Below are 15,467 nucleotides of genomic sequence, written 5' to 3' on the forward strand. Positions count from 1 at the left end.
AGCATTTAGAGCAAAGAATTTCACATCTGGACCATCCATAACTTCCAAATTCAGGGAGTAAAAGATGAGGCTGGGTTACTGTGGGCTCCAGGGCCCCACGAATACAGGACGTAGGATGGCCAGTTTAAAAAGTTTGTTTTTCCATATGGCTTACAAAAGAAAATGTGTACATTTCCATCATTTTAGCCCAGCTTAGGGAAATGACTTTGTAAGAGTAGATAAAGGCCCCAGAACTGTTAATGGAAAGTCTCAGTTATACATACAAAGAATGTTTATGCCTATATATTTTTAAAGATTTCTTTTGTTACTTATTTATTTATTTTTGGCTGCGTCGGGTCAGTTGTGGCACAGGGAATCTTTCATTGTGGCGCATGGGCTTCTTTCTAGTTGTGGCACACGGGTTTTCTCTCTCTAGTTGTGGTGTGTGGGTTCCAGGGCGCGAGGGCTCTAGTTTGCATCACGCAGCCTCTCTAGTTGAGGCGTGAGAGCTCAGTAGTTGTGGCGCCTGGGCTTATTTGCCCCATGGCATGTGGGATCTTAGTTCCCTGACCAGGGATCGAACCTGTGTCCCCTGCATTGGAAGGCGGATTCTTTATCATCACTGGACCACCAGGGAAGTCCCATATGCCTATATTTTTCAACACTGAAAAGGTGTATGGCTTTCATAACAATGTTATGTGATTACTGTGTATAAATTTTTGACAATTTTCAGTTACTCTCCAATGACATATAATAAAATTCAATATCTGTGAGGGAATATTTGCCTCATTCCCTGGCCCCTGTCAAGTGTGGCAATGTCTGTGAACAGGAGAAGAGGAACCCCATGTCCTCAATCTCTTTATTTCAGGGAAAGGCTTATGAAGCTGTGTGGCTTGAGTCATTGAAGAAATGAGTCATTTGTCTTCAGAAAAAAAGGTCATATGCAAGTAATTCTACAAATATTTGGTTGTGCATAAATTTAGATACTTAAGCTCAAACCCCACCCTTACACACTGATATTGTACAGGACTCCAAACAGCCCCTTGTATGCATCTGTTTGGTGTCCCAGCATTCCAAGACAAGAAATGGAGCATATCCTCTGGCTTTAAATGCAAGAGTTGGCCAGAGACAATCTTGTTAGCTCTAAAACAAGCAAGATGAGTTCAGGGTATTTATGCCCCTCTTGAGTTTAGAGCAGAAAACTTTATCATTTGCTACAGAGCTGGATGATACCACACTCTTCATGTGACCAGGACTGTCCTAGAACAGCTTGGCATGGTAGAAAACCTTTGCAGTCAGACCTTATTACATTGAATACTGACAAATGCACACCTCCAGGCAGGAGTGTAGAAGCATGGAAGAGACCAAAACAGGGGGAAAAAAGGCGATTTGGGGAAAACAAGGAAGAAGAAAACATTGGAAAAGAAAACTATTGTTAGTTAATACCCTCAGAGATAAATATTGCATCCACAAAACAGCAGGATGCCACTTTAAAAAATACTTTTATTCAGAGAATTAAAACCAGGTCTTGTACATTTTAAAAAATTAAAATAGCAGAAATGAAAAACCATGAGAGACAAAGTTGACCTTGAGAGATAAAGTTGAGGAAATTTCCTTAAGAAACAGAGTAAAAAGATGGAGATAGAAAAACAGGAATAAAAGTTAAGCAAGAGGCCCAGCCCAGGAGGCCCATTATCCAAAAAACTTAGATCCAGAAAGAGATACTAGTTTTTTAAAGTAGATGTTATGGACTGAATTTATGTCGTTTCCCCATCCCCCCACCCCCCATACCCCCACCCCCGCCAAATTCTTATGTTGAAATCCTAATCTTCAAGATGATGGAATTAGGGTGGAGCCCTCATGAATGTGATTAGTGCTCTTATAAAAGGGACCCCAGAGAGCTTTTTCTGCCAAGTGAGAACATAGTGAGAATGCAGCATTTGGAAACCAGAAACAACCCTCAACAGATGCTGAATCTGTCCGTGCCTTGATCTTGGACTTCCAGCTTACATAACTGTGAGAAATAAAGTATGTTTAAGCCACTCAGTATATGGTGTTTTGTTATAGCAGCCCGAGCTGACTAAAATGAGCAGAGAACAAAATCAAAAAGTCAGACTTTCCCAGTGCCCAGCCCAATGGATGAAAATAAACCCTGACACATTCATGTCATTGTGAAATTTTACAATATGGAAACAAGAAGTTCCTATAAGCTTCCAGGGTGTGGCAGGAGAAGGGGAGAACATTTCTCAGAAAGGAACAAGAATCAGAATAGCCTGGATTTCTCAATAATACTGAATGTTAGAAGACAAGGAGGTGATGCCTTCAAAAGCCTAAAGGAAAATGATTTCCCAGCCTAAGATTCTAGATCCAGCCACACTACCAATTAAATGAAGGGGGGGGGGGGGATTAAGACATTTCCAAATACACAGGGTCTCCCATGAATGTTTTGTAAGAAGCTCCTGAAGGATGTTTTCCACCAAAGTTGGGTAACCAATAAAGCAAGGTGGGATTCTCCAAATGGTGGTGAAAAGAGATCCTAAAGTAAGGCAACAGCTTGCAGCTGACTTAGAGCATGACCAGACTGGAACAGGCCAGAGCAGACCAGAGGCTCAGGGAACAAATTCTTCAAGAAGATGAAACTGATAGACAACCTACGTGTTTGAACATTGTAAGAGGAAGGAGGTTGATGTACCTGAGGAAAAGTTTAGAAGAGCTGGACAGCAAAATAACATTGTACATATGACCTGTAAGATTCTGACTGGTACTTACATAATTATAATGCCACCATGATTATATTGGGAGAATAGAAATGCAGGAAGGATGTGTGTGGGAGTGTAAGTTTGGTAGGGGAGAAGATGAAAGACAACTGAATAATGGCTAAACTAGAAAAAAAATCAAGGATTAGCAATATACCAGAGCATATATGAATAACAGTATTTTATCCAGATCAAATTCCCCAAGTGTGGTCATTGTATTATGGATAAATGACATGATGTCTGCAACTAACTGTCAAATAGCACAGAGAGAGGGAGAGAAAGAGAAAGGAATGTGGATCTAGATAAGGATATTTGGGTGTTCATTTTACTCTTCCTGCAACTTTTCTGAAGGTTTGAAATTTTTCAAAATAAAAACTGGGAGATGAGTAGTAGCATACTTGCATTATTTAGAAGCAGATAGCCATGTTTATCAATTAGCTTAAAAGTTTTAAAGTGTTTGCCTACGGGAATGGGAAGTTAGCATGTTGGAAGGGTGGGAAGGAGGAACCACTGATGTTTTCATGACTAGCTTTGAACAGTGATTTGACTGTTGAACTCAGACATGTACACCTTTGATTAAAAATAAATACTAAATTAACAAATCAATACATATTAAAGGGAAATTAAAAATCAGTAAAACCAAAACTTTTAAAAAGCAGCTTTTTTATGGAAAGCATGGAAAGATATCCCATGCTCTTGGTCTGGAAGAATTAATATTGTTAAAATGGCCATACTACCCAAAGCAATCTACAGATTTAATGCAATCCCTATCAAATTACCCAGGACATTTTTCACAGAACTAGAACAAATAATCCTAAAATTTATATGGAACCACGAAAGACCCAGAATTGCCAAAGCAATCCTGAGGAAAATGAACAAAGCTGAAGGCAAAACACTCTCAGACTTCAGACAGTTACAAAGCTACAGTAATCAAAACAATGTGGTATTGGCATAAAAACAGACATATGGATCAATGGAACAGACTAGAGAGCCCCAGAAATAAACCCACACACCTATTGTCAATCAATCTTAGACAAAGGAGACAAGACTGTACAATAGAGAAAAGACAGTCTCTTCAGCAAGTGGTATTGGGGAAGCTGGACAGCCTTATGTAAATCAATGAAGTTAGAACACTCCCTCAAATCATACAAAAAAATAAACTCAAAATGGCTTACGACATGTCACCATAAAACTCCTAGAAAGACTTAAATATACGACATGTCACCATAAAACTCATAGGCAAAACATTCTCTGACATAAATTGTACAAATGTTTTCTTAGGTCAGTCTCCTAAGGCAATAGAAATAAAAGCAAAAATAAACAAATGGAACTTAATCAAAGTTATAAGCTTTTGAACAGCAAAGGAAACCATAAACAAAATGAAAAGACAACCTACGGACTGGGAGAAAATATTTGCAAATGATGCAACTGACAAGGGATTAATTTCCAAAATATAAAAACAGCTCATACAACTCAATATCGAAGAAACAAATGACCCAATCAAGAAATGGACAGAAGACTTAAATAGACATTTCTCCAAAGAAGACATACAGATGGCCAACAGACACTTGAAAAGATGCTCCACATCGATAATTATTAGAGAATTGCAAATCAAAACTACAATGAGGTACCACCTCACACTGGTCAGAATGGCCATCATCAAAAAGTCTATAAACAATACATGCTGGAGAGGGTGTGGAGAAAAGGGAACCATCTTGCACTGTTGGTGGGAATGTAAATTGGTGCAGCCACTGTGGAGAATTGTATGGATATTCCTTAAAAATCTAAAAAATGGAGCTACCATACAATATGGCAGTCCCACTCCTAGGCATATATCTGGAGAAAACTCTAATTCGAAATGATACATGCACCCCAATGTTCATAGCAGCACTATTTACAATAGCCAAGACATAGTACCAACCTAAATGTCCATCTACAGATGAATGGATAAAGAAAATGGGGTACATATCTATACCTACAATGGAATACTACTCAGCCATAGAAAAGAATGAAATAATGCCATTTGCAGCAACATGGGTGAACCTAGAGATTATCACACGAAGTGAAGTAAGTCAGAGAAAGACAAATATCATATGATATCACATATATGGAATCTAAAATATGATAGGGACTTCCCTAGTGGTCCAGTGGTTATGACTTTGCCTTCCAGTGCAGGGGGTGTGGGTTCAATCCCTGGTCAGGGAGCTAAGATCCCACATGCCTCACAGCCAAAAAAAAAAAAAAAAAAAACAACCAAAAACATAAAACAGAAGCAGTATTGTAAGAAATTCAATAAAGACTTTAAAAGTGTTCACATCAAAAAAAAAATCTTAAAATAAATAAATATGATACAAATGAACTTATTTACAAATAAAAATATCACTTATATGTGGAATCTAAAATATGATACAAATGAACTTATTTGCAAAACAGAAATAGACTCACAAACATAGAAAACAAACTTATGGTTACTGAGGGGGAAAGGGGCAAGGGAGGAATAAATTAGAAATTTGGGATTAACTTATACACACTACTATCTATAAAATATATAATCAACAAGGACCTACTGTAAAGCACAGGGAACTATATTCAATATCTTATAATAAACTGTAATGGAAAAGAATATGAAAATAGAATATATATATGTATAACTGAGTCACTTTGCTGTACAGCAGAAATTAACACAACATTGTAAATCAACTATACTTCAATTTTTAAAAAAGGTAAAAAAGAAGATTTTGTACATTCAAACTGTGTGGGAAAGACAATAGAAAAATATTATTCACAACAACTAAAGGAACAAAATATTTAGGAATAACTTTAACATGAAATGTGCAAGATTTCTATGAAGACTAGCCCTCTACAGAGGGACATAGAGGAATTATGGAACAGGTAGACATGTCTTATTCCTGGGGAGGATGATTCGATATTGTAGAGGTGTCAGTTGTCCCTAAAGTAAACTCAATGCAATCTCAGTCAAAATCCCAACAAAATGATTTTATGGCTCACTTGTGAGAATACTATAGAACTACAAGAAAGAAATTGGATAACGAATTGCTCAACCAGATTTTAAAATATATTAAAAAGCTACAGAAAATTAAAACTGTGTGGCATAGGCATTGTAAACAAAAGGTCAACAGAAGCAAACAAACTATCAGTCCAAGTACATGATAGACAACGTGTGGTAAAGATGGCCTGTCCACTAGACATGTGTGGGGGGGGGGGGTTGAGAGAGGAGAAATGGATTAATCAAGCAACTGGCTAGCCTTCGTATAGATACCTCCTCCCATAAGAAAGGATCCACAGAGTGGCCCTACCTCATTTACTTACATGCACGTATATCCCAGCTATGTCAAACGTTTAAAGTGAAAAATAAAACTTATAAAATCCATTAAATAAAAGAGTGAATCTTCAATCCTAGCCAGTTGCCACACCAAGCCATGAGCATCGTCCTTGATTTCAGCCTCTTTCTCACCACGTTGCTTTCAATTAACTGCGTTTTGTTTCTTCTACACCTTAAATATCTCTAGAATCTATCTCCAGTCTGTCTCCCCATTGTGAAGCCCTCCAACAAGTTGCCTTGGTTCAGGGCAACAGGATCCTACCTGGTATCTGACTTCTAACATGGTTCGAGTCCAATCCATTTTTCATGGAGCAACAATTCTAAAACCAGGTATGACCTTTTTGATCCCATGTTCAATGCCCTTCCATGACTCCTCACTTCTCTCAGGACCAAGTCCAGTGGCTCGTCTTTGGCCCTGCAGCCCTTCATACTCCAGCCCCTTCTCTCTCTGGCATCATCTCTCCTACTATCTCTGTATCATTCCAAAAATAGTGAACTTCTCAGTTTCTAGAGCTTGCCAGCCTTTTCCCCAAAACCTTCCCATATACTGTTCCACCCAGAATATTTCTCCCACACCTCTTGTTCTTAAGGTCTGGGAACCTCCAGTGATCCCCTGATATCATGGACTCCACTAATGAAATAATTGTATTTACTTGACCATCTCCCCATAAGAAGTAAGTTTTGTGTGTGCCGGGATCATGTCTGTCTTGTCCATCTTAGATCCCCCAGAATTTAGTATTATATCTAGAACATAACAGGCATGCCATAAGTACTTGATGAATGAATTGAACTGTGCTTGTATAAATCCGTTTTTCATAATTAAAAAAAAAAAACAACCAAATTCACATGGTATAAAATTGACGGTAACAGCAAACAGCAACTTTTACCAATTGGCATTAATAGAGCCCCAGGCTGGGTCTGAGCCAGTGCTGCGTGGGCTGTTTACAAAATTACAAATTCCTGTTCCAGGGCAGTCTCTTCTGACGTCTAGGTATTGGGTTGGCCAAAAAGTTTTTTGGGGTTTTTTCCATAAGATGTTACAGAAAAAACCAAACGAACTTTTTGGCCAACCCAATATTTTCAACAATGCCAGCTGCTCAGAATCTGATCCCCTGAGGTTTGGGGCTGGGACTAGAGGTCCCAAATGAGGAGAAATCCCACCTGTGATCCTCCTTTGCTTCCTGCTTCTAGGTCCTTCAGCTGAAGTTGCTTCAGACTCATCTTGTGCACTGTCCTCGACTTTCTACAGTGGAAATGGGGTCTTAGAAATTCTAAAAATATTTTCCATCATTTTCCACGTAAGTACCAGTTTATTTTCTCAAGATGTGTGATTGATGAAAACCTGGCATTTTCTTGTAGAAATGGGTGGGAGTTTTAGGTTAAGGGAGTTGTCAGCTGACGGAAAGACCTCCTGAGGACAAGGACAACATGGGTCTGTGGGCAAGTGCATCCCCAGAGGCACTCAGGAAGGACTGGGGGAATTGCCTGGGACCAGGGTGTTCTCTGCCTCGGCTCTAAAATTAATCTGGTGTTCTCTCAATTCCAGTTGGTCTAATGTCGTGTTGCTTCACCTAGATAGAAATACAAAGTCCTTTTGATTTAATACTTTAAAGAATCATGAGGCAGCAACACTGAATAGGAAGGAACTATTTTAAGTCCCTCAGCACTCATGCTCCACTTGGAGCAAATGGCAAAGTTTCTGTGACTGGTGGCTTCTGCCTCTCTTTTCTTCTGGATGGCTTTTCAAACTTTGTCAGCAAAAGAGAGGTTAAAAAGAACAAATAAAATCATTAACTAATTACGTGAGGGTCACAACATATTATGCGCTTGCCTGTCAAATTATTTACTCCTTTGGGATTTGGTCCAGCTGTCTTGATGGATTGACAGGAGACTTCTTGCAAAGAGGTTTCAAATGGATTTGGAATTTAAATCTAACTTCAAGCAAAGCGGTCAGAGAGACTGCCAGGGTCCACAGGTCTGGGTGGGTCTGGCCTGAGGTCACGTGTGAGAGCTGGCTGTGAATGGAGGCTTGTGTGCTGTCAGCACTTGGAGAAGGGAGCCTGCCCTTGTAGGCACTGAACATCCACACCTGATGAGTGGGCCGTCCCTCCAGCTGCATTCACGGCTTAGTCCGTGAGTAGCAGAAAGTTTGTTTAGCATCTTGGAGACAGATAACAGGAGTTGTGATGGACTAAATGGAATGAAATGCAGCAAGTAATCCATTTGGGGGCCATCTCCCCTCAAGCCAAAAGCCTCATCATAAACAATTTGCAGAAGATGGGTTGGGAGAGAATAATTGATGATCACAGCTTGAATTCTATAAAAAGTATTGTCTCCATTTCCCATGACAAGATCATCATTAATTTCCACCAAGTGGGGTGGACTCTGCACACAAATCAACTGTGTGACCTCAAGAGACTGAGTTTACACCCTTCTATTTCCGTGTATTAGAGCCAAGCGTTTTTCCTACTTGGAAACCCTAACTGCCCTGAACAAACAGCAATTTTCCCTCACATGATCTTCAGGAATGGTTTACCACAGGACCCTTGGTAAACTAGAGATGCTTAGCAGTTCCTGTCATGATGAGTTTGTTTTGTTTGTTTGTTTTTTTCGAACTACAGGAAATGCACTGGAGTTAACTTTTTCCTGCACCAGACAAAAGCATAGAAGATATAAAAACACTACCTTCCCTTAGCTACAGTAGTAAACGGTGGTTTTGGCTGCTGAGCATCTGTTCTCTGTATCTAATGCCTCAAGGCCTTTCCTGCACTGCGTGTGATTGGCTGGTCGGTGTCTCAGTAACCTCCTGGCCAGGACAGTAGCCACTGGCCACGTGTGACTACTGAGCACTTGAAATGTATCTGAGAAACTAAATTTTTAATTTCATTTTAATTAATTTGTTTAAGTTTAAAAACTGATGCTCAATTCAGTTTTTGAAAACTTATAAATGTGTTTGGAACAATTCAAGTATGTGGATCTACTTTTTCAACTATAAATTTTATGAAACCCACAGAGAGTTAACTTTTTACAGTTCAAGTATTTCCATTGAAAAGTTAGCTTCCAAATTGAGATGTGTTGTAAATGTAAAATATACTCTGGATTTTGGGGGGAAAAGTGCAAAATATCTTACTGGTAATTTTTTATATTGTTTACATGTTGAAATGATAATATTTGGGTATATTAGGTTAAATAAAATATATTGCTAAAATTAATTTCTCACGTTTCTTTGTACTTCTTTAAATGTGGCACTAGACAATTTAAAATCACACATGTGGCAGGCACTATATTTCTCTTTTCTCTCCCTGTTCCAAGACAGGCCCCAGTGGCCTGTGAGCTGAGCTTGGCCAACCAGCCGCTCCTCAGAACCTGATCGGGTGAGGCAGCGGGCGAGGCGCAGACTGAGTTGGGGGACGCCAAGGGAGGTCAGCCCTGCTTGTCGGTCACTCTCCCTCCCTGTGTCCTTTCCTGGTGAGACCCTCCAGGCTTTCTTGGTCTTCTGCTTCCATGCCCAACTAGCAGATTCCCTTTAACACACGTTAGCCAGTCTCTTCCCGGGGTTTTCAGCCAGACACCCGAAAACAGATCTGACCAGAATTTGAAGGGAGTGAGTCTCTAGGCCCTCATTTCTCCAGAATCCCTGGTGCATCAGTTACCACTGAAGTCACCATCACCAGCACTGGGTTGGGGCTGGGCTGGGGCAGCTCAAACTCCTCAGGGGATTCTGATGCTCAGCCAGGACTGAGAAGCATGGCTTTAGAGCATCTTCTTTTAAGAAACTGCATGGCCAGTGAGTAAACAGGAGCTTGTGCTACCATACTTCTGATGGAAAGGAAAGCAAAGTTCCTGGGATCCCTGCACTCCAGCAGTCAACAGATGTTTAGTGAGGATTTATTAAGCACTCCCTGGGCATTGTTCTAGACACTAAGTGTGTAGCAGTGAGACAAACACACAAGTATACTTCTTATTGGGAAATGGGGGGATAATAAGCCAAATAAAAAAGAAAGATACATAGTATGTTACAAGATGGACATTCTCAGGAGAAAGCCAAACCAGGGAAGGGGGTAAGGAGTGTGTGCATGTGTGTGTGTATGTGTGTGTGTGTGTGTGTTAGAAGGGCAGAGACATTTAGATAGGGTAATCACAGAGGGAACACCTAGAATGTTACATTTACAGGAAGGGAGCAAGCCTTGAGAATGTGGTGTTGGGCCACCCCCAACTTGTGAGGCTGAAGGCTGCTCAAGGCTTCTGGACGCTGGAAGCTGTTGCCCACAAGGAGCAGTGGTCCTGATGGGGAGGGGAGGGGGAGGGGGAGTCAGAGTCTGTGTGAGGACATGATGAGACCCTTGCCTTAATGACATTCTCTACTTTGTATAACTGAAACTTGAATTCACTTTTGTCAGTTTAAGGGATCACAAAAGAATTTACGTAGCTTCTAGACCAGATACCGTTTGTGGCCAGGTGGGTGCCCTACTTCACCCAAAATATTCCTTGCTAAGAAGGGACTTCAGGGCTTCCCTACGTGAGGGTCACAACATATTATGCGCTTGCCTGTCAAATTATTTACTCCTTTGGGATTTGGTCCAGCTGTCTTGATGGGTTGGCAGGAGACTTCTTGCAAAGAGGTTTCAAATGGATTTGGAATTTAAATCTAACTTCAAGCAAAGCGGTCAGAGAGACTGCTTTGGTTAAGAATCCACCTGCCAAAGCAGGGGACATGGGTTCAAGCCCTGGTCCAGGAAGATCCCACATGCTGCGGAGCAACTAACCCCGTGTACCACAAATACTGACCTGCGCTCTAGAGCCCGTGAGCTACAACACCTGAGCCCACACACCACAACTACTGAAGCCTGCAGGCCTAGAGCCCGTGCTCCGCAACAAGAGAAGCCACCAAAATGAGAAGCCCGTGCACCGCAACAGAGTAGCCCCCACTTGCCGCAACTAGAGAAAACCCATGAGCAGCAACAAAGACCCAACGCAGCCAAAAATAAATAAATACATAAAATTTATTTAAAAAAAAAAAAAAAAGGAGGGATCTCAGCCTCTCACTGGAGGCTGCATGTTTTCAGCCAGCTGACCAGGAGCTGGGGTCTTCTTCAGTCCCTAGCCAGCAGCACCCACTTGACTACCAGGGTACCTCTAATCCTGGCCTGCACAGGAGGATGTGGACTTGAGGCTCACGTCTGTCTGTCTGTCCAAGTGGACTGGGCCTGTGTGCCTAGGGACAGGTAGCCTTTTAACAGTTGGGTTTTGATCTGTTTTTCATGCATGCGAGTAATCAAAGTTAAAACTAGAGTAGCCTAATTTCCTGGGAGTAGGTGGAGAGCCTTCCTCTGTACAGAGTGAGGAAGGTTTGGAATCAATAGTCCAGGTCTGTTGGGATAAGTGAGAAAACACAGGAATGTTCTTTTTGCACATTTGTTTCTCATAAGAGTGCCCTATTTTAACAGGAAACAATATATATCGTTTCTAATTTTTTAAAAAATCTGGGGCATCTGAGGAACAGCAGAAGGCCAGTATGGCTGGTATGCAGTAAGGAAAAACCAGTAGAAAAGGAAGTCAGAGAGGCCAGGGCAGGGGGGCGAGGAGTCATCTGCAGCCTCCACTTTCACTCGTTTAAAAGAGTGAAACGAATCCAAATCGGAAAAGAAGAAGTAAAGCTGTCACTATTTGCAGATGACATGATACTATACATAGAGAATCCTAAAGATGCTACCAGAAAACTCCTAGAGCTAATCAATGAATTTGGTAAAGTAGCAGGATACAAAATTAATGCACAGAAATCTCTTGCATTTCTATACACTAATGACGGAAAATCTGAAAGTGAAATTAAGAAAACACTCCCGTTTACCATTGCAACAAAAAGAATAAAATATCTAGGAATAAACCTACCTAAGGAGACAAAAGACCTGTATGCAGAAAATTATAAGACACTGATGAAAAAATTAAAGATGATACAAATAGATGGAGAGATATACCATGTTCCTGGATTGGAAGAATCAACATTGTGAAAATGACTCTACTACCCAAAGCAATCTACAGATTCAATGCAATCCCTATCAAACTACCACAGGCATTTTTCACAGAACTAGAACAAAAAATTTCACAATTTGTATGGAAACACAAAAGACCCCCAATAGCCAAAGCAATCTTGAGAACAAAAAATGGAGCTGGGGGAATCAGGCTCCCTGACTTCAGACTATATTACAAAGCTACAGTAATCAACACAGTTTGGTACTGGCACAAAAATAGAAATATAGATCAATGGAACAGGATAGAAAGCCCAGAGATAAACCCACACACATATGGTCACCTTATCTTTGATAAAGGAGGCAAGAATATACAGTGGAGAAAAGACAGCCTCTTCAATAAGTGGTGCTGGGAAAATTGGACAGATACATGTAAAAGTATGAAATTAGAACACTCCCTGACACCATGCACAAAAATAAACTAAAAATGGATTAAAGACCTAAGTGTAAGGCCAGACACTATCAAACTCTTAGAGGAAAACATAGGCAGAACACTCTATGACATACATCACAGCAAGATTCTTTTTGACCCAGCTCCCAGAGAAATGGGAATAAGAACACAAATAAACAAATGGGACCTAATGAAACTTAAAAGCTTTTGCACAGCAAAGGAAACCATAAACAAGACCAAAAGACAACCCTCAGAATGAGAGAAAATATTTGCAAATGAAGCAACTGACAAAGGATTAATCTCCAAGATTTACAAGCAGCTCATGCAGCTCAATAACAAAAAAACGAACAACCCAATCCAAAAATGGGCAGAAGACCTAAATAGACATTTCTCCAAAGAAGATATACAGATTGCCAACAGACACATGAAAGAATGCTCAACATCATTAATCATTAGAGAAATGCAAATCGAAACTACAATGAGATATCATCTCACACCGATCAGAATGGCCATCATCAAAAAATCTAGAAACAATAAATGCTGGAGAGGGTGTGGAGGAAAGGGAACACTCTTGCACTGTTGGTGGGAATGTAAATTGATACAGCCACTATGGAGAACAGTATGGAGGTTCCTTAAAATACTACAAATAGAACTACCATATGACCCAGCAATCCCACTACTGGGCATATACCCTGAGAAAACCATAGTTCAAAAAGAGTCATGTACCAAAATGTTCATTGCAGCTCTATTTACAATAGCCAGGACATGGAAGCAACCTAAATGTCCATCGACAGATGAATGGATAAAGAAGATGTGGCACATATATACAATGGAATATTACTCAGCCATAAAAAGAAATGAAAAGGAGGTATTTGTAATGAGGTGGATGGAGTTAGAGTCTGTCATACAGAGTGAAGTAAGTCAGAAAGAGAAAAACAAATACAGTATGCTAACACATATATGCGGAATCTAAGGGAAAAAAAAAAAAGCCATGAAGAACCTAGTGGCAAGACGGGAATAAAGACACAGACCTACTAGAGAATGGACTTGAGGATATGGGGAGGGGGTGGGGTGAGATGTGACAGGGTAAGAGAGTGTCATGGACATATATACACTACCAAATGTAAAATAGATAGCTAGTGGGAAGCAGCCACATAGCACAGGGAGATCAGCTCGGTGCTTTGTGACCACCTAGAGGGGTGGGATGGGGAGGGTGGGAGGGAGGGAGATGCAAGAGGGAAGAGATATGGGAACATATTGTATGTGTATAACTGATTCACTTTGTTATAAAGCAGAAGCTAACACACCATTGTAAGGCAATTATACTTCAATAAAGATGTTTAAAAAAAAAAAAAAAGAGTGAAACGAGACTTTCCACCAGCTGGTAACAACCATCGACGCAGCGGGCAAAGGCGCTTCTGGCCACATGCCATTCTCCACCTGACAGTCAGGCGGGCCCCAGAAAGGCACTGCTCAGGACAATCACCCTTTGTTTCTTCACATACTTTGGGGTGAAGATAAGGCAGATAAAAGCCCTTGTTTCACAGAGCTTATCGCAACCACACTCTTACGCTAGAATGTTTGTGGATTTTCTTCATGATAATCACATAATCACAATGAGAAAGAGATAACAAAAAAAGAAATAAAAATATTGTCAGGATCATAAACCCTGAATGCTCTTTGGATGCCCTGAATTAAGTGAGGACACTTCCCAGAATACTGTTTATTTGGAAAATTCTAACAATTACTGAATGTGACTTTGTTTTTCTTAGTTACTCTGACTTCCCTCTGTACCTCAAGCTGATCACAGCACTCTGGCTGCTTAGGCTGCATGCCACATCAAGAAAATTTTAAAAAGTAAACATGCATTCTCTGAATTGTTAAAATACTCATTAAACACCTATTTCATCAACTGATCTGTCCAAACTGCTGTGCGCCCCACACTGCTGGGGCACTAATATCCCTTTTCAGCCCCAGTGTTTCTCCAGTTACCCGTAACCCACTCTGGGTCTGTTGTCCAACCACTGTGTTCGTGGGCTGGTGCTCAGGCTTCTGCTCTGTTCTGTTTGCAGACCTATAAGTAAATGATTTGCCCTCTCAACAACTGCAAATCAGGGACAAGGAGAGCATCCATGCACATGAATTCATTCATTCATACTTTTTTTTGAGTGCATACCAGCCAGGCATGGTTCCAGTACACAAAAAAAGTGGACTCTAGTGAGAAGACAGACCATAAATAAGTAGATACGTCAAGTGATAAGTGCTGTGAAAAGAATGGCAGGTAAAGAGGCTAGAGAGTGGTGCTAGCAGGTGGTGCTAGTTCAGAACAAGTGTTCAAGAAAGGACCTTTCAACCAGGTGACTTTGGAGCAGGCATCTGGTAATCTCAGGGTAGGTCTTCCCAGGCAGAGAAAAGAGTGAGAGCCAAGACTCCGAGGCCCAGCTGTGGTGGTCTGGTCTGTTGGAAGCACAGTCCAGAGGCTCTTTGGAGGGAGGCAGGTGGGTGAGCGCAGAGAGGTACTGGGGACAAGCTCAGGTGGATCCTTGTCAGCCAAGGTGAGGGTTAGGGTTTTATTCCTAGTGAGATGGAAAGCCACTGCAGCATTTTGAGAGGTTCAGGCTGGCCGCTATGAGAACAGATCTGAAGCCCAGTTAGAAGACTACCACAGTAATCCAGGCAAAGGGAGAGTGGGGAAATAGGTGCAACAGACAAACATTGGTCCCAAGTGCTAACGGGAGGCCCACTGCTTGGCCTGCACCCCTTCCATTCTGCTTCTTGGGGAGGGATCATCAGGCACCTGGGAAAAAGAGAGGTCTGGCTGAGGCTACCTGGCTTGACTGAAATCAAGCATTTGTTCATAGCAGTCATTTTCTTAAATACATTTCATTTTATAATATCCTTTATTTAAGAACTTTACTAATTTAAATCCTTCAGAAGCCTGGGTGAGAAGTGCCTTCTTCTGAATTTCCCAG

The sequence above is a fragment of the Balaenoptera acutorostrata genome, chromosome 4, assembly GCF_949987535.1.
Source record: "Balaenoptera acutorostrata chromosome 4, mBalAcu1.1, whole genome shotgun sequence".
NCBI lineage: Eukaryota > Metazoa > Chordata > Mammalia > Artiodactyla > Balaenopteridae > Balaenoptera > Balaenoptera acutorostrata.